Raw genomic sequence first — 18,899 nt, 5'->3', positions numbered from 1 at the left:
GCTGCTAACAGACATGTTAGTCCGCATCTAACAATTTCTGAGTGATATTAGCCACCAGTACAAGTCCACTATGGCCAAATACGAGCTTTTTAACTTCTCTGCCAAATCTTTCTCAGTATCTTCCTTGCCTGATCACCATTTTGCCTACTGTTTAGGCCTTTGGCCGGGAAAGTCATTCAACAGAAACTTTAAGTCATCGCTTTCAGTTCTTGAAGCCTTTTTTATACAACTTTTCTAAGAGAAGCCATTTTCTTGTATCTGCATTCATCCAGATTTCCCTTACCACATGCAAACTATTTCTCTTTGGTTTCCCAGTCTTTTGTATCTTCAGCCTCTGCCTCATCTTCAAGATGGCCTTCCTGTTGGCTGCTGATGCCAACCTTCATTTCTTTTTTTTTTTATTTCATGCAATTAATTTTGTGTTTTCTGCTGCTTCTAATGCTTGAAAAGAATTTCATGTAACCAGTCACTAAACAATCTGTAAGTCTTACTGTAGATGCTAAAAATTCTCTGTATTTTTTTTTTTTTTTCAGTAGCTAAAAGAAACCTCAGCAAAAACTAGGTCAGTAGTTGTAGATTACTATAGGTGGGACCACCTGGTGTTGTACTTGTCATGGTTTAAACCCAGAGAGTAGCTCAGAAACACGCAGCTGCTCGCTTACTCCTGCCCTTCATCCCCCCACTCCTGGAAGGATGGATGGGGAGGAGAATTGAAAGAAGGTAAATCCTGTGGGATGAGATATGAACAGTCTGGTGACTAAGGTCTAATACAAAACTACTACTGCTACCATCAATAATAATAATGATAAGGGAAATAGCAAGGGAAGAGAATATCAAACTAAAAGGAAAAGAAAACAATAAGCACAAGTGATACACAATACAATTGCTAACCACCTGCTGACTGATACCCAGCCCAAACTGAGCAGCGATCTGGGCCTTCCGGGTAACTCCCCCCAGTTTATATACTGGGCATGATGTGCTGTGGTATGGAATACCCCTTTGGCTAGTTTGGGTCAGGTGTCCTGTCTCTGCTTTCTTCCAGCTTCCTGTGGCCCTCCTCACTGGCAGAGCATGAGACTGAAAAGTCCTTGATTGGGGTAAGCATTACTTAGCAACAACTAAAAACATTGGTGTGTTACCAGCATTGTTGTCAGAGTAAAGTTGAAAAAAGCACTGCAACAGCTACTAAGAAGGAGAAAAGCAACCGTTATAGCTGAACCCAGTACTGTTGCCTTTGGTATTTGTTTCTCACCCTTTCTATATCCATAATGTAATTTCATTGGGGTAGAGTGATATGTGTTTTGCTCATGTTGCCACAGAACGCAGCACAGGAGAATCTTCATGCCTAAATACTGTTCCTCCATGAAGCTTATGTAAGCCACAGCATGTTAGGAAACGTCTGAATGCCAATTCTCACTAATTCTCAGCACATATCCTGCATAAGCCATCAGCATAGGGAAACCTCCAGTAGTCATCTGCTGCCTCAATTTCTGTTGGAGGGGTGATAGATAAGTATGTTACTGAATACTTTTATTATATAAGCTATCTTAAACATTATTGTCATATATATTAAAATGTATGAGAGGAATGTGGAAGCGCACTGACAAAATCGCTGAATATCAAGTTGTGGATTCTGTGAGACACGTCTACCTGAAATTATAGAACATTTGGGAAAGGGATATGGTGGGACTACTCATGTCTGCAGGAGAAGCTGCTGGAGAAGTCCTTCAAAATTTATAGTTAAGTATTAAAAAATATAGAGAAGCAGAATACTCCTAATATTAGATAACCCTTAGCATGATTGGGAAGTACTAGTATTAAGCTGATGAATAATGTGTGCCATAAAAGTAACAAAGATAAACTGCAAGAACAGACTACACTTCAGTGAACATAGAAAAATGTCCTAAAGACATGAGGTGACAATTTCACTCCGTGTTTTCTCATTCCTTGCTGCAGAACAAAGCTCCAGGCCTTTCTAATAGGAATGTTACCTGCAGATGAACTTGGTGTTTTTATAAATAGTAGGTGCTTCCATGCCCAGGTTTAGTGGTTTTGCACCACCCAGAAAAATAATGACCTGGACATAAGACCTCTCTATTGTTAACAGAAAACTGACTCAGGAGCCTGAAATGCAAAGACACTTCCATAAAGATATGTGGAGGTGAGATACCGAGAGCAAAGGGGTGGCTGAGGTGAAGAAACAAAACACAGAAAACATGAGCTAGAAAGGCTGATAAGTTGAGAGGCTGGTTTTCTGAAGAGAGGGAGCAAAATAGGAACTTGGATACAGGCGGCTAGATGTTACAGAAGACGGGAATGGGTGACAATGGGAGAGAGAAATGGGGAGAGTATAATACTTATTTTTCTCTTCTGAAATATCTATAGCTTTTCAGTGTTGTGATAATGAAATTATATTTTGGGTAAATTGCTGCAAGATAACCCCTTTCACTTGTAGTAAATCCTCTTTTTCAGTTGTAAAATGCAGTTGTAAAATACGTAGTGAAGCTCTCAAGTAGTAGTGTAGTTGAGATCATAACAAGATGTATACCTCTTCAGGAACGTGAATTTTAAGTTAACTACCAGTATTTTCTTGTGGTCAGGAAAAGCAATGGTGAAAAGAGTTATTTGTTTTTCCAAACTGTGCAACAAATAGTATGATATTGCAGAGTAAAACAGATTATTTATATTCAAGAAATTTTAAAAATACTGTAAAATAGAGAAGAAAAATACCTTTTCCTTAGGACATGCAAAGCCTTTGCATCTTTTCTGGTTTCTAACAGTCTTGCAAAATCATAGAATCGCTTATGTTGGAAAGTCCTTTAAGTTCATTGAGTCCAACCATTAACTTAGCATTGCCAAGTCCACCACTAAATCATGTCCCTGAGCACCATATCTGCATGTCTTTTTAATACTTCTAGGGGTGGTGACTCCACCACTTTCTTGGGCAGCCTGTTCCAATGCTTAATAACCCTTTCAGTGAATAAATTTTTCCTAATATCCAATCTAAACCACCCCTGGCACAACTTGAGGCCATTTCCTCTTGTCCTATGTTGCTTCGGGGAAGAGACTCACACCCACCTTGCTAAAACCTCCTTTCAGGTATTTGAAGAGAACAATAAGATCTCCCCTCAGCCTCCTTTTCTCTAGGCTAAACAGCCCCAGTTCACTCAGCTACTTCTCAGAAGACTTCTCCCTGTTTCAGACACACTCAAGCACCTCAATGTCTGTCTTGTAGTGAGGGGCCCAAAACTAAACAAAGTGCTCGAAGTGTGGCCTCACCAGTGCTGAATACAGGGAGACAATCACTGCCTTAGGCCTGCTGGCCACACTATTTCTGATACAGGCTGGGATGCCACTGGCCACCTTGGCTGCCGGGGCACAAGCAGGCTCATATTCAGCTGGTGTCAATCAGCACCTCAGGTCCTTTCCCACCAGGCATCTTTCCATCCTCTCCTCCCCAGGCCTGTAGCATTGCATGGGGTTTTTGTGACCCAGCAGGACCCAGCACTAAGCCTTGTTGAATTGCATACAACTGGCCTTGACCTATTGATCCAGCCTGTCCAGATCCATCTGCAGATCCTTCCTATCCTTCAGCAGATCAACACTCCTGCTCAACTTGGTGGCATATGCAAATGTCCTGTGGGTGCACTCGATTCCCTCATCCAGGTCATTGGTAAAGATATCAAAAAGAGCTGGCACCAGTACTGAGTCCTGGGGAATGCCACTTGTGACCAGCCACCACCTGGATTTAACTCTATTTGCTACCACTCTTTGAGCTTGGCCATCTAGCCAGGGTTTTACCCAGCAAACAGTACACATGTCCAGCCAGTTTCTCCAGGAGAATACTGTGGTAAATGTTGTCAAAGGCTTTACTAAAGTCTAGGTAGACAGCATCCACCGGCTTTCCCTCATCCTCCAAGTGGGTCACCTTGTGGTAGGAAGAGATCAGTTTAGTCAAGCCAGTCAAATTAAGTTCCTTTAATTTAAAACTACTTTTATTTATTTTCACTCAGTTTTTATTAGAACTATCATTGTTTTCATGGTCTTAAGAAGTAAACAACAAGTCTTAAATCAGCTGATTCTTTTAAACTGCTCTCCTTGAGTTAGCTAGGAAAAGCACAAGCAGTCCTTAACAATACAAAGGGAAAGTAACACTGTTGCCAGTTATCAGTTTGTAATGTATTGAACAGTAGTTGAATTAACTTGAATGCCTTCTGTGGTGGAAAATGTTAGAATTTACTTTAAACTGTAAAGAGTCAAATACTTAGGAAAGAAACCCCAACAAACTGTAAAATGCTCTATTAGTGTTGTCAAAACCAGCAACAAGTCAGATTTTCCCTTGTGGTGTGTTGCTTGTGAGAACAGTGCAGACTGTCATGCAAGTCTGAAATCACAGGCAGTCCAGACAGTGTGGTATGGAATCACATTGTCACTATACGGCCTTTGGGAAGGATGGATATCTTGAAGGTCCTTTGTTCAGTCAGATTGAAGGCAAGGAGTCCAGGTAGGTCTCATGACTGAAGCAGATGTATCTCTAAGCCCCTATTTTCTAGGTCTGTCTCCCTTCTTACCTGCTTGAGGTCCATGGAGATTATCAGGAAATAGAAGTGAGGGGTGTCTGCAGCCTTGGGGGTGTTGGGCATATAGGACTAGATTTTCTAGCAGTGTGAAGAAAAATGGCAGAGAAAAACATCTTGTTCTCATCTCCCACTCCTTGCCAAAATCTGCCACCAAACCCAAGAAATACTGTACACAGGCCAGGGACAAACTCAGTATACTTCAAGCTACTGTTAAGAAGCTGTTATTTATTTGAAACTTCAAACAAGGTTACAAAATCATAAGCATAAAAATCAGCAGAGGATGTGCTCTTTCCACCACCGTAACGTAAACCTCAGTATGACAAATTACCAGAGGCCTGCAGCAGTCAGAAAAACCCAAACCTTTGCTCTTTCTTTACAGAGGTTTTAAAGAATAAAACTCATAAATATTGAAACTACCCAGGACAGTAGATGGGGTTCACAATGTCACTGTCAAAACCTGGCTTTCCCTTGGCTGCCCTCATAGTAAAGCTTTTCAAGTTAGATCCAGAGACGACTTGTGCGTACAGAAATGTCTTTGGTTTTACTTAGTATGAGCCAATAGTGGACAAAATACTTCTAATATGACAGTGATAACTTACATATCGTACCTGTAGTACTAGCTTGACTGCAAGTGAAATTAAAGGAAGAAGGGACCAATACTCTATTTTTTGCCCTCAGCCTGCTTGTCTTGTGCATTTACACACATTTTGGGTAGCATTCCTTCTTGGCAATGATGCAGCAGCAGCAATACAGGAAAACAAGACTGGGTATGGCATAAAACATGACTGTACAGACATGTGGTTCTTCCATCTACATATTATAAAAGAATCTCTGCAGGCAAGACCACAGTCAATACTTAAGTCTGGATTGTCAATTGGCATGGGTGCCCAAGATGAGTTTCTCACTTGACACATCCAAGAGACCAGCCTTGGACTGCTTCTGGCTTCAATATGGCCATCCGCAAAATATTCTCAGGGTTGTAGACATCTCCTTTATTTCACAGTCTATATCACCACGAGGTATTAAGTCCTCCTAAGAAGGCCCTTGTGTTTATCTTGTCTGCTCTTTGTGGGTGCTGTGAGATAGACAGAGGTGAACACTTGAGGCCTGGTTGTCCCAGGCATAATTGCACTGGAAACTTATGAATACTCTATCTTTTGCTACTGAGCAGAACATGCTCTGCCCAAAGGCTGAGTTTAACTGCTGGCTTTAACTTTTCCATCCTGGAATCATCAGCCACTGTCTTAGCCTATGGGCTAGAAAAGAAACTGGTAGAGGAGTTAAGGTCCTCCATGACTTTGGTATCAGGTTGGGAAGAGAGGTTCAATCTCCCTCTCACATTAGCAGTCCCGAGGGGTAGAGCCTTTAGACTTTGGTGATGAAGAAAGGAAAATGTCATTTGGTTTGAATAGGCAGTTTCTCTGCATGCTCTTTGGTGTTAGTTTCCCTTGTTTAGTGTGTGGGTATCATACATGACAATGGGAAAGAGAAAAATACTTTAGAAAAACAAACAACTCCTCCCTCTCAATAAAAAAAAAAGAAAAAAGAAAAAAGAAAAAAAAGAAAAAGCAATAGGAGACTGTGGTTGTAAAGCCACAATAATTGGCAACAAGGCTCCAAGGCAAGTGTAAGCCTTGAAATTTCTTCTAGCTCTTAAAAAAACCCTCATCCAAACAAACAAAAAAAACCCCAAAGCACAGCAACTCTCTTTCCACGGATTCCAGCTTAATGATGTTTCCTCTCTTCCCCCTCCCCCTTTTTAAGGAAGATTTGAAAGAATTTATTTTAAACTTTGTCATAACTATTTTTTTTTGTTTTATGTTCTATAAAGAATGATGAATGATTTTTATTTAAAAATTAAAGAAATGCCAAGTCTGCTCTGTTACTGTTTTCCCGGTAATTTCGTGGGTATCTCAGAGGGTAAGTATTGATTTCTTTCTCAATAGAACAGCAGGAGTGAAAATGTTGATTCGTTAACAAAGAAAATCTTAATCAAAGCCTGTGTTAGTTGCTGAAAATAAAGAGTAATTTAAAACAAAAAAGAAAACAAAAACTTTAGAATAGTCTCACTTTGCAGTTTCTTTTCCCCAGTTGTTTAGTTTTCACTTTCTTGACTTTGGTAGTATCATGTGGTCAATCATGAGAGTCATTGACAGCAGATTTTCTAATACAAAGGGAAAAAAGTAAAGGGAAAGAAAAACATACAAGGGAGACTAGTGTTTGGAGATGAGCTGGTTTTTGTGCTTCCAGCTCAGCATGTAGCTCAGCTCAGACTTCCTGAGCTTCCAGCTCACACATGCCCTATAACCCTTCTGTACTTCAGTTCCTCATTAGATAAAGTATGGAAGAGAACACTTATGCTATTTTTTTTGTGGAAGTGCACAGAGTTACAATGATTTAAAAGTATTCAGAGATTATTCTTCCTGTGCATCAGAGAAGTGGTACTGGATTCTGTTTGTGTGTGAGGGACACACAGCCCTATTAGCCTTTGTTAGCACCTGAAGTACACAGAGTTACCAAATAGAATTAATGGGGAAAAGCAAATCTGATAATTTACAGTGGTGACCATTAGGCAATCTGGTTTGATTTTAGTGCTACAATTAAAAAAAAAAAAAAAAATTAAACTCTAATACCAGTATCTTGTCCCTGTAAAGCATCTCCTTTTCACAGGTTACCAAGGGGGCAGAAAATAAAAAATGTATTTTCATTTGCATCTCTGAGGAAGAGGGTATCAATGATCAGTTTTGGAAATCTTGGCTGGTGAATGAGTTGTGAATGAGAGTGAGCATGGTAAGAGGAGTAATACAAGGCAAAGTGCATTTTTGATTATTGATGATGCTATTTTTTCAGTATGAGCTGATGAGAGTCTGTAAATGCTGAATGGGGCAGCAGTCACCACTGGAGGCCGAACAGCAAAAAGATTCCTCATAAAATGCGGTGGTTCAACTAGAGATACCCTCTAACAGCATGGGTCTTTAGTACTTGTGTCTCAAAGAGCTTAATTTCAAACTAATTCCAGCATAACTACCATGTAATTAAGACAATTGTGTCTCAAGACTCCAAAACTCATTGTATTATATCTGAGACCAAAGGTTAATTATAAGCACTGCAGACATTAAGGTAAATGCTGCTATTTGGTTTCATGATTTTTAGTAAGATTAAAAAAGTAAAATCCATTGTAATTAAAATGAGCCATATACTATAAGAAAAGGGCTTCTGGGCCCCAGATACCCTGTAAATCAAACTGCCTTCCTAATGAGCAGGATTTAAGATATGCTCTTTTTCTTACATTTGCCTGTGGCTAGTTCTAGGTGATTGTCTCCTGAATATGTTGTCATCAGGTGCTTGCATGGTGTGCTGGCTGCTTTGGATTAAATTCTGAGGCACTAACTTATCCTATGAATTGAATAGAAAGAAAGCCTGCCACTCCATTCCCTCTTTGAATTTTCTTAAGAGACCAGAGGTACTAAAAGATAGGTGTTATACTACCTGCCACTGAGGTATCTAAATGTCTCACTGGATCGTGTCCAATTTAGCTACAATGCAAATGAACATACTTTACTTGTGAAACATGGCTGATAATTTTTATGCACATTTAAAAAAAAAAGTCTTAGTAATTGATATTAGCAAGAGGCTCATTCTGTATAAGATTGTTAAAGGATTATTCTGTATTAAACTGTCAAAATGTTCATATCATGAAGTACCACCACACAAAAATATAAAAGCAAAAAACTCAAAGGAGAATCAACAAAGTGCAGCTGTTACTGGCATTCTTCATGGGATGCATTTTTTTTTTTTTTCCTTTCTCATAAAAATGTTTATGAAAGAAATACAAATAGCTTACCAAATTCACTGGCATGCTCTGGAAAATCTTTATGGCGCACGTTTGAGTCTCAAGAGCATGCAAGTGAATCCTCTTCATATACACATACATGCTGTATGAATTGCTGTCTGGTGATCTGTTTTCTCTTGCCTTGTGCATCATATTTCCCTTCCTACCACTAGAAAAAGCACATAAATATCAGGATATTAGCAATTTATGTACCAATGTGAATGACTGCACACAAGGAACTGGGTAATTTTGCAGTTGTGATACCCCTAGAGGTAAACTTTCAGTTTAAATACTATAAATCACAGTTTAAAGGGATGCATGTTAAAGTAGACTTGCCTGTTTAGTGGCAGGTCTGCTTTCTCTCAGGAGTCACTGTGTGAGTGGTAGGTTATCCTGCTACTGCTTTTCTTCATTGGTCCTATATTACTTCTTCCCAGCTTACCTCCTGCTGAAATAATAGTGGTGCTAATAACAATGTGTGGGGAAATGACCAGATGTGCTAGTTTTCTTAGACAATTATACCAGTTTTTCCAATTTTCCAGACATCTTTTCATTTCTGTATTAACTCACTGCTGCCAGGAATTGGATTTTTCCAGTACATAAATCTTAATTAGTGAGCCAGAGGATTGAGCGCTTCATTTTGCTCCTGATGTGTCATTTCCCCTCTCTTCTTGCTTAATTGGCATTTTGAAGAGCCAGCCCTTGTGATTTTAAAGATAAAAAAAGAAGATTTTGGGACAGAAATGGAAATCTGGTAAAGGAACAAAAAATAAGGTGTAGTCGGGATCAGGGCCATCTGGTAGTGCTGGGATCACAGGGCATGTAGGCCTGCAGACTTGCTGTGTTGTTTGAGGCTGAGCCACCTATTCCTGTCACCAGGTGTGACTGAACCCTGTCTTGCCATGCCCTTGTTGCTGTCTGCTTCTCATGGGCGCAGAGGGAGTTTATTAAATGATGCCAGCCCTGAGGAGCATCTACAGATTGATTTTGTAGAGCAAAGGCAAGTGTTTGGTGCTGTCCTGAAGTGAGTTTCTCTTACAGTCTTTCCCTGCAGCCTTGCTTCTTGGATATCAAGGGCCAGAAATGGAAGGAGGAGGTGGCAGAGGCTTGTCAGGAGTGAGGGTATCCTCTGGTTTTGAGTTTAAGGACTCCTTCAGCTTTAGTATGTACTTAGGAGACTGTGGGAGGGGTTGGTAGGACAGGAGGAGTGGTTGTGAGTGCCAGGAAGGATGAAGAACTACATCGTGTCTGAGAGATGTGAGAGTGAGTGGGTTTACTGTGGCAGAGGAACGGAATTGGACAAAAAGGTGTTTTCTGCGTAGATAGGATTATAGGGAACTGAAGAGTTTTATGAGGTTCTGAGATTCACCTGGGTGGCAGAAGGAAGGTAGTCAATTTACAAGTGAGGTAAATAAGGTTGTGGGTTCCTATTGGCACAGGTATGGTGAGGTTTGGGGCCAAAAATGTCCACCAAAAGATGACATGAAAAGTGGGGGTTCCTGCCACCTTGTACTGGACAGTTTGCATGTTGGGAGGGAAAAGGGGAGAGTGTGGGTAGAAAGTGGTGGTCCTTTTTCAGCTTCTACAAGAGTGCTATAGAGGACAAAGGTAAGGGAAGCAAGCCTGATACATGCAGCCTCACAGCTTACTGTGCGTGCCAGCTGGTAAGAAGAGAAATAAATAGCAAGACTTTCTGTCAGCTAGGAAGGGGTAACTCAGTTCAGATCTTACCCCATCTCTATAAAGGCCTATCCAAAACTTGAATCTTTTGAGGTTCAGAAAAGGATGATTAATTCTTTTTTCGTTTTTTTTTTTTTTTGTGCTAACGCATGAATTGATTCCAGGCGGACAGGGAACAGCAGAGCCAAGATACTGCAAAGAAGGCTGCAGTCCAGGTAATTCAAGGGTTGTCAGGAGGCTGAGAAGCACCAGAGACTTCATGATGAAACCTGGAATCATTTATTTTCCAAAATGTTTCGTAGGTCCAGGAGGTCTGAACAGTGCCATGTTGTGGGGTGCTCAAAAGGAAAGGAAGAAGGGAAATGTCAGCGTACTTTGGAGTTATTCCAGCACTACTGTGCTACCTTTAAAGGGAACCTCAGGAATTTGTTTCCTGACCCTGGGGACCATATTTCTGGCTCATGAGATCATCCTCCCAGCTGGGCAGGATCAGTCCTTAGCACTGGGTATGAGCATTCCTTGTCCTGAGACATAAGCGTAACCTTTTCTTATGACCCAGTTGAGTACTAGCATTCTTGGCTGCATGTGTGGGGGTGGCCAAACCTTGAGCCTGTTATCTCTTTACTACCTGCTTGAGTTATTGCTGGTCTAAAACATGTAATTGCAGAATTCATGCTTACCAGGTGCTCTTTCTCCTTTTAGCTGTCTGACTTGATGTGTTCTCCCAGGATGAGTACTAGGAGAAAAACAGCATGGCAACAGCCTTCAGGGGGCTGCATCGCCAAATCCTGCCCTCCCAGTCAGCAACAGCACAGTATCACCAAACCACAAGAGCTTTTATATGAGGCTTTTATTTAAAGGAGGTAAAAAAATGGTGGCTTTAGTCATATTAATTTCTCCTTTTTATTAGCTTTTAGGGAATGAGCAACAGCTCAGTGAGATGTATTTATAACAAATACAGGTTATGAAATAAGTGTATTTCATTATTTGCTCATTTTGCAATGAAAAACTCCCCAAATCTGCCTTCTAAATGGTTCAACTCAACATTAGAATTGATGCTGCCAAATACTGACTGATTCAATAGATGAGGAGTTTCAGATTCCATTTTTTACATGGGGAATGTGATATAGAACAATGACCTGAATTTTCAGCTCTGTCCTCAGATTCACCTCTTTTTTTTGCCTGTTACCATAATCTTTCAAGTCCTGAGGGTCTTATAAGGGCACTACTGTTTAATAATTAGGCACTATAGCTCTGAAGGTTCTTCTGGTGACATCTTTTACAACTAATAAGTATTTAATAGAAGGTAATTAGAAGCTCTGATCCTTAGACCTTGACCTGTCTAGACCTTTTATACAACTGAGTGACCAGACAGCCTTTAACACTCATTAGGGGTTATTTGCACCCCACTTCACAAAGCTATGCGTGGAAACTGTTTAGATTTAGCTTCAAGCCACCTGCTTTGTAATCTGTTGCTGTGCACTCAGTTGATCCTGCTGTCCTTACAGAAACTGTAAAGCTACCAATGATTTAATTTTAAAGAAAATATTCTAATTCAGGAAGCATAGAATGGAAAGCTGGTTGCTATATTTGTCAGTATGTGACCTTCAGAAAGTCTGTGATTAGGAAATATTACTTCAGTGATGCAGAGAAGCTGGTCACATCATTGTAAAATGCATTTTGTTACAGTATATTCAGCTGGGATATATCTGATAGTGCTCCTTTTACAGATAATATACTTGGTCTTATTTCTAAAAGTCACATCTTTAAAGTAAATGAAAACTTTTTATGATCGTTTTTTAAAAAAACAAAAATCTTTATATGCATTTCTAAAGAACAGCTGATTGGGCATGCTACTGAGAGATGTAGGGAGCAGGTTCCTTTCTTCTTCATTAATTTTTGACTGTATATGTGCCTATATTGTAAAACATTGTTAAATACCCTTTTACCTAGTCTATAAACCTACTCTTTCTCTTTCTTAATTTTCCCCACTTTCATTTCATCCTAATGAGACTAATTGTTGTCTGAGTTTTTTTAACTCGGACTTTGGAATCCATTACCATCCCACATGTCTAGGGTTTTTTAAAAGATAAATGCAGCAAATTATGTAACAAAGGAAAGGAAAAATTCAGTTCTTAAGATTTCTTTGATAAATTTTCAGTGTCTTAGGAAAAGATAGGAAAAAATCCTAATATGTTCTTAATATATTTGGTCTTAGTCCTGGAAATTGTTGTACTGTACCAAATGCATCCATATATAGAAGATAGATTTTATTTAAGAAAGTGTCCAAATCATCTTATTAATGCTAATACAGCATTTAGATTACTTGCCTTCTGAAAAGTGGTCTGTTGAGATATTAGTTGCAAATAGAGGAAATGAAGTATTGGTGTAGTAAGGAATAGTTTACTATGTCTGGAGAGTTCTAAAGCAAAACATCTGGATCAATTTGTTTACAAAGTCCCTGTAGATAAAAGCACTATCTCACCAAGGAATCAGTTTGCGCCCTTTCTGAAGAACCATTAAGAAAAAAAAAAAAAAAGAAAGTTGGCCATCGTCATGCACAGAAAGCTCCCAGGAATTTGTTTATAAAGGAATCCAAAGAAAGTTTGAAATCCTTTTTCGTAGGAGATCAGCTAGTTGCTGAAAGTGTGGCATGGTTTTATGATCTTAATTTAGCCTGTCCTGTCCTGTCTAATTCCCCCACACCCCTCAACTTAAAGAGTTATGCATTTACAAGTTGAGAGTAAACAGTGTGTTAGAGATATGCTAGAGCTAGATGTGGAATGGAGATAAAACCTTTGGTTTTACATGGACATGAACAGCCTATGATAAATGAGAAATTTCATAATGTAAGAGATAAACCTTTCTTTCCAGTTTGAAGGTCCAGCTCTTGGTGCTATTTAATTTTGTGGGAGGTGGCTCCCAACTTAAGGAAAGACATACGTAGGTTGAACCTGTGCTTGAAACATTGTTTAGCAAAAGAGCAAAACAAGAGCTTTTTTGTTTTCAGGTGCCACAATCTGCATAGAATTCCATTTGCTGATACTGCACCTTCTCTTGAAACGTATTTTGAGTTCCTCCTTTAACAAATGTAGCCACATCCAAGTATCATCACAGTGAAGTTTGTCATGACTTTATCACTAGGTTAAATTATAATGGTACTTATATTTAAAATGCTGGTCCTGATGGGACTGTAGATATTTTGAGAATAAACGGGTCTTGGAAAGTCTTCTGTCGCAGTACAAATACCTGTGTAGCTATGTTAGCAGTTAGTTAAGGCCATAGTTCCCAAGGGCTGTACCTCAATAGTGTATGTTTTCAACAACTACTTTATACAGTTCCCTGATTTGTGGTATTTTCTCCAATGTCTTCTGCATTTACAGGACTATATCTTGAGAAATGAGTTTGAGCCATGACAGATAAAGAGTTAGTGGATATTTTCCTCTAAGAGGACAGTTTTACAGATATTATATGTGACTTTTTTTTTTTTCTGTTCCAAGTTTATCTTTTATGTATCCTTTTAGTTAAAATACTGGTGGAAAATACTAACACTGAAATTTAATTTTGTGGTTACAGATTTGACATGCTCAGATACCTCTGTTGTTTTCTTAAAAAGGTCAGAAACATGGGCTGATATTGTCTATATAGCTATCCTTTTTCAACTCCAAGGGGCATGTCTCTCTTTTTTTCTGCTGTTGAGAGAAATGAAATCTAAATCCCTCCTGTGGGATGTTATCCTTGGAGCTTCAAGTGAATGTGACAACGGTGTAGAAGAAGAATGGGTCTGGGACAGAACACTAGTCTAATTCCATCCTAAATTTGGTCATGAATCTGAAGGTTGTGGTTCAGGCAAACTTCAGAGCCGTATAAATTCAATTGCAACTCAGCATCGGCACCCTCAAAGCCCAGCTGAGTGTCCTGTTGTTGTTGACAGTATACTGAGCTCATAAATAATTTGGGCTCAACACAAACAAACAGGATTATTGTATAAATCAAAAGAAGATGAAAGTAGAACTCACATCTTTCAGCTTGAATACTGAAAGTCGGACAGGAGGAATAAAAGATACTTCCTGTAAGGGTGGTAAATTGCAATTTCTGTTTGAGTTCACTTATTTTACGTAGTAAAGAGAAGGGAAAAATGGCCTGATTAAACCTTATGGGTATGTATTCCTTCTCATTCCAACATGTAATTTTATTTAAAGTTAGCATGCAGTTCTTACTATTTTTAGTTTATTTTATGAGCATTATACTAGCCATATGAAATGATACTGGTTATCTCCACCCTGGAGTTCTGAAAGGAGGAAAGAGGCTATTTTTATATCTCAAGAAAGCAGAACAAAGTAATTATATTTGCCTGGATTAGATGACCTGCTGTTTCTAGATCATGCAGTATTTGTTTAATCCTGTATTCCCTTGCAGAGGGAGTGTGTTTTCATGCAGATGCTGAGAAATCTCCCAGCACTGTGGAGGATATTGCAAAGATTAGGAGTTTTGTGCAGTATTTCTGTTTCTTGGTGTGGACAAGTGAGGTGTGTGCAGACTAATTGGTTAATGATGTATTTATACATTTGTTGATAACAACTAAGCAGTAGATTTTATGACCTGCAGCAGTAGGGTCTCAGAAGTTGCTATGTATATATTTTATTATAAACTGTTTTAATTACACAACCTAATGTTTTAGCTTTGATTTGCAGATGTGTTTTCTTTTGTTGTTCATTTTAAACCAGAAAAACATCTTAATACTTTATTTTGTTGATTAGTGAAATAATCTCATGGTTTTCTGGTAATTCCTGTAGAAATTAATGGAGGTTTTGGAAAAGATTCTATGGTAAGTGAGAATTTAGAGTGAGATCCAAAAAAGCACTTAGATGCCTGAGGAAAATCTTAGGCAGAATCTAGGTACCTAGATCCAAGGGAGTGATTCAAATGCCCTGTGTGGAGACAGAGGCTCTGCACTGCTGAGGCTTGCTTAGGTTGCTGAGAACCCAATGTTCTTCTAATGTACATGCTTCTTACTGCTGTTGTCTTTGTGGACCTGAACACTGAGCTGTCTTTTCCCTTTCTAAGATAACATGGTATGATTCTATGATTCTATGGTAATCATAAACTAATTGTCCTGCTGCCTAAACCCCTTTCTGGAATTTACATCTAGTTGCTTCACATCAGCTTGTCAACTATGTATTGGTAGTATGGAATTCACTAAAGACAGTCTTCGTTTTCACTCAGTATTGAGGCCTCTCTTTTGTTGCTGTAATATAATAGGATGCCCAGCTTCATTTGTTATTAGTTACAGATATGTACTGTATCTTTGTAATAATAACAGCCACATTTTCTATCCATACCAAAGTTGATAATTTAACCAATTAAGAGCAGTTGTAAGAGATTTTTTAACATGCTGACTGTTCCTGAATTTGTCTTGAACTTGTTGATAATATTCAAGTGATTTTATTGGAAGTGGTTGATTTACTCTTGTCATGGTTTAAACCCTAGCCAGACAGCTCTTTCACTCACTCCCAGTGAGTGGTGCCGGGCTGGAAGCAATCAAGGCCTGTGTTCCCCCCCCCCCCCCCCCCCCCCCCCCCCGGGGGCTTTCCCCTTCCCTGCTCCCTGGGGGATGGGGAGGAGAATCGAATCCCACGGGTTGACACAAGAACAGTCCAGCAAACAATGTGCAACACAAATCACCACCACTACCACCATCGACAACAATGATAAGAGAAAATAACAAGGGAAGAGAATACAATACCACCCGCCGAGAAACGAGTCCGACCCAGAAGACCCCATGTCCTTCTGGGTAACTCCCAGTTACTCCCCCAGGCATGATGTGCTGTGGTATGGAATACCTCTTTGGCTATCTTGGGTCAGGTGTCCTGTCTCTGCTTCCTCCCAGCTTCCCCTCTTCCCCTGGCAGAGCATGAGACTCACAAAGTCCTTGGTCAGCGTAAATATTACTTAGCAACAACTGAAAACATCAGTATTATCAGCATTGTTCCCAGGCTGAAAGTCAAAACACAATGCTACCAAGAAGGAGAAAAATAATTGACTGCTACTGCTAAAGCCAGGACAACTCTTAATTGATGCTAAGTCAAATAAGATCAGGCTGGAACTGGTCTGTCTCAGTGGAGGGTCCTACCAGATGTGCTGATTTTGACATTGGTGAAGAATTTACAGATTAATTGCCCCTTACTTCCCTTTCCATCTTCTGTTATACTGGTTTAAATTCCAAGTCTCTGCAAAGAGGCCTCTTCTTTCTGCTGTAAAGGTGAGATGTTTGAAAAGAAATGTAGTTTTGATTAAGTATTTTGCTCCTCTAGCTACATGAAGGAAAGAATTACTTCCCTTATCAAATTTTGGGATCTCCTAGCAATGCACTTACGCCAAGGATCATATTTGCCTTGTGGTCTTCAATAGGTTTTCAAAAAAAAAATTTAAAAATGGAATGAAATGACTGCCTACGCTTCCAGTCCTGTCTTGGAGGTGGAAAGGTATGAAACGATTGAGGTGTCCGGCTGCTTGAATATGTAACACTCCCATATCCTGATCTTCAAAAAAAAAAAAAAAAAAAAATTAAATGCAATACATAGTGCTCAGCATACATAAATTTACAGGGATGGGTCAAATAGTTCTGTAGTATATCAGGTTTTGCTAGAATAAATTGGGAGATGCAGATTGCCATCAGACTTTAACTAATTTTTAGAGCCAGAACTTTACTAATGTGTCCAATGTGACAAAGTGCCTGCTGAGTTTTCTCTGCAATATTATAGGCAGTCTCAGCTTATTGTGTTTTTTCTGTTGTGAATGCTGGTATTTTATGGAAACTGAGATTATTTTCAGTTGTTTAGGAGAGAAGCTGGCACAAGTATGTCTAGAAATAAATCCCTCATTAAAATATCTGCTCTGGTACCTGTGTTTCAGAGACAGTAGACAGAAAATCAAACAGATACCAAAAAGCTTTAAAGATAACACCTTGGTTTCAGGCCTATATGCTTTTTTTTATTTACATTGGAAGTAATTTTTTGTAAGCATTATTTATGCAATCCATGAGCTTACTGAGGTTTCAGTTAGTACAAAACCAAAAAAACAGACAGGAAGGAGGCAGAATAGTTCTGAGGTGGCACTGATAGTGCTAAGATTTAATGAGTAGCACTAGGAATGTAACACTAGTGTTGTATGTAGTAAAATAGTGGAACTTTTCTTCAACATATTCTGAAATATCAGGGAGACTGCTGCTGCTCCTAGTATACAGTGTCCACCAGACACTGTGTCCTTAAAATGGCCATGGCAACAAACAGCATGAACTTAATCCACTGCAACACCTGAGAGAGTCCACTATAATTAGATTGATTATGACAACTGTTTGTAGCCATGAAGAATTGAGAAAAGCTGCTCTATGGCAAAGAAATGTACTTTGGCTGGTCCCTCAGCGCGGAAGAGAGGTTGTGGAAATAAACGTCCAGAGTGCCTCTTTTCTTCACACATTGGAAATGGTCACTAGAGAGGGCAATTTCTGGTTTTAATACAGATTACACATTATACAAGGTTTTGATTAAATTACACTGAATTAACTGGCACTAGAAGTTAGTGGGAGCACTGTAATGAACTACTGCTTGTCCTACACTGTCATGGAAATTGGTCTGACCCACATGACCTATGTTAGCTGGGGAAATTCTTTACTGAAGCCAATTGCCACACTTTCCAGATGCCAAAGGCAAACCTGCTCTAATCCTATAATACCATTGCATAATATAGACTTCCATGTAGTTTGGAGCACAAAATCAGAATATATCTTGAGCAGTTAAAATATTTAGCTTGGTCTACATTCTGGTGGCTTCACTGCATTCCAACTGCAGGAGATAGGAATTTGAAGATGGTTTACTTCAGCCAAATTTTGCAGTCTTTAATTGAGCAAAATATTGAGAGAGCAATATAGTTCTACATCTTCTTTTCTTGCCAGTGATTTTGAAGAGCTGTGATAGGCAGAGCTCTTCCTCTGTCATTTTAACCAGGGGAATATAAAAAAAAGCTCTTGCTATGTAGATGTATTTTTGTAAATTCCCTTTCCAGATCTCTGAAACATGTATTCTTCCATAGGAATTAGATGAGAGATCCTGTATGTGCAAGTGAAGATTTAAGATTTAGCTCACTAATCTTGTGTGTGAATACTACTGGGAGTTTGTGGATTTCAAGGAAATGCTAGAGGACAGCAGCACATGCACATTGATTTCTCCCACCTGCCCTCCCACTCCTTGACAAATACCTAATTCTATTGTACTCAGTAAGTTTACTCCTTATCTGTAAATGTTTTAGGCAGCAAAACAAACCCTGAAGATCAGGATTGAGTTTTTAGGCTCATTTAATGTTCCTTTACAAAAATATACGGAAAAAGAAAAAAATTCATTCAACCATCTGCATTAATCCCTGTTGATACTTAAGGTAATAACTAAGACTAACAGAAGTTAAATGTTTAATAAGAAAGTCTTTATTTGCAAAAATAAGCAGAGGAAACATTGTGATGATGCTTCTTACAAGCCATTATTTTGAGAATACAATTCCTGGGAATTTCAGTGAATTTAAACCTGGTGTACAGTTATTTTGGGCATGTTTAAATCTACACCCCCATCCCACCCCCTTCTGTTTTCTTCTGATAGCTTAAGTAGCAAGGTGACTATGTTTTGAAGTAATTGTTTTATTGATATAAAATAATATTCTTGTACATTATTCAAGCTTGTCCCTCAAAGCTATTTACAAACCATATTGCGTTTCTAACAAGTGCTTTGCCTTCTACTGACAAATATCTGCTTCTGAGG

Source organism: Pezoporus wallicus, unplaced genomic scaffold (genome assembly GCF_028554395.1).
Source record: "Pezoporus wallicus isolate ANWC-B61680 ecotype Strahan unplaced genomic scaffold, APGP_CSIRO_Pwel_v1 contig_7068, whole genome shotgun sequence".
Lineage (NCBI taxonomy): Eukaryota > Metazoa > Chordata > Aves > Psittaciformes > Psittacidae > Pezoporus > Pezoporus wallicus.
Note: the sequence above shows the minus strand (reverse complement) of the source record.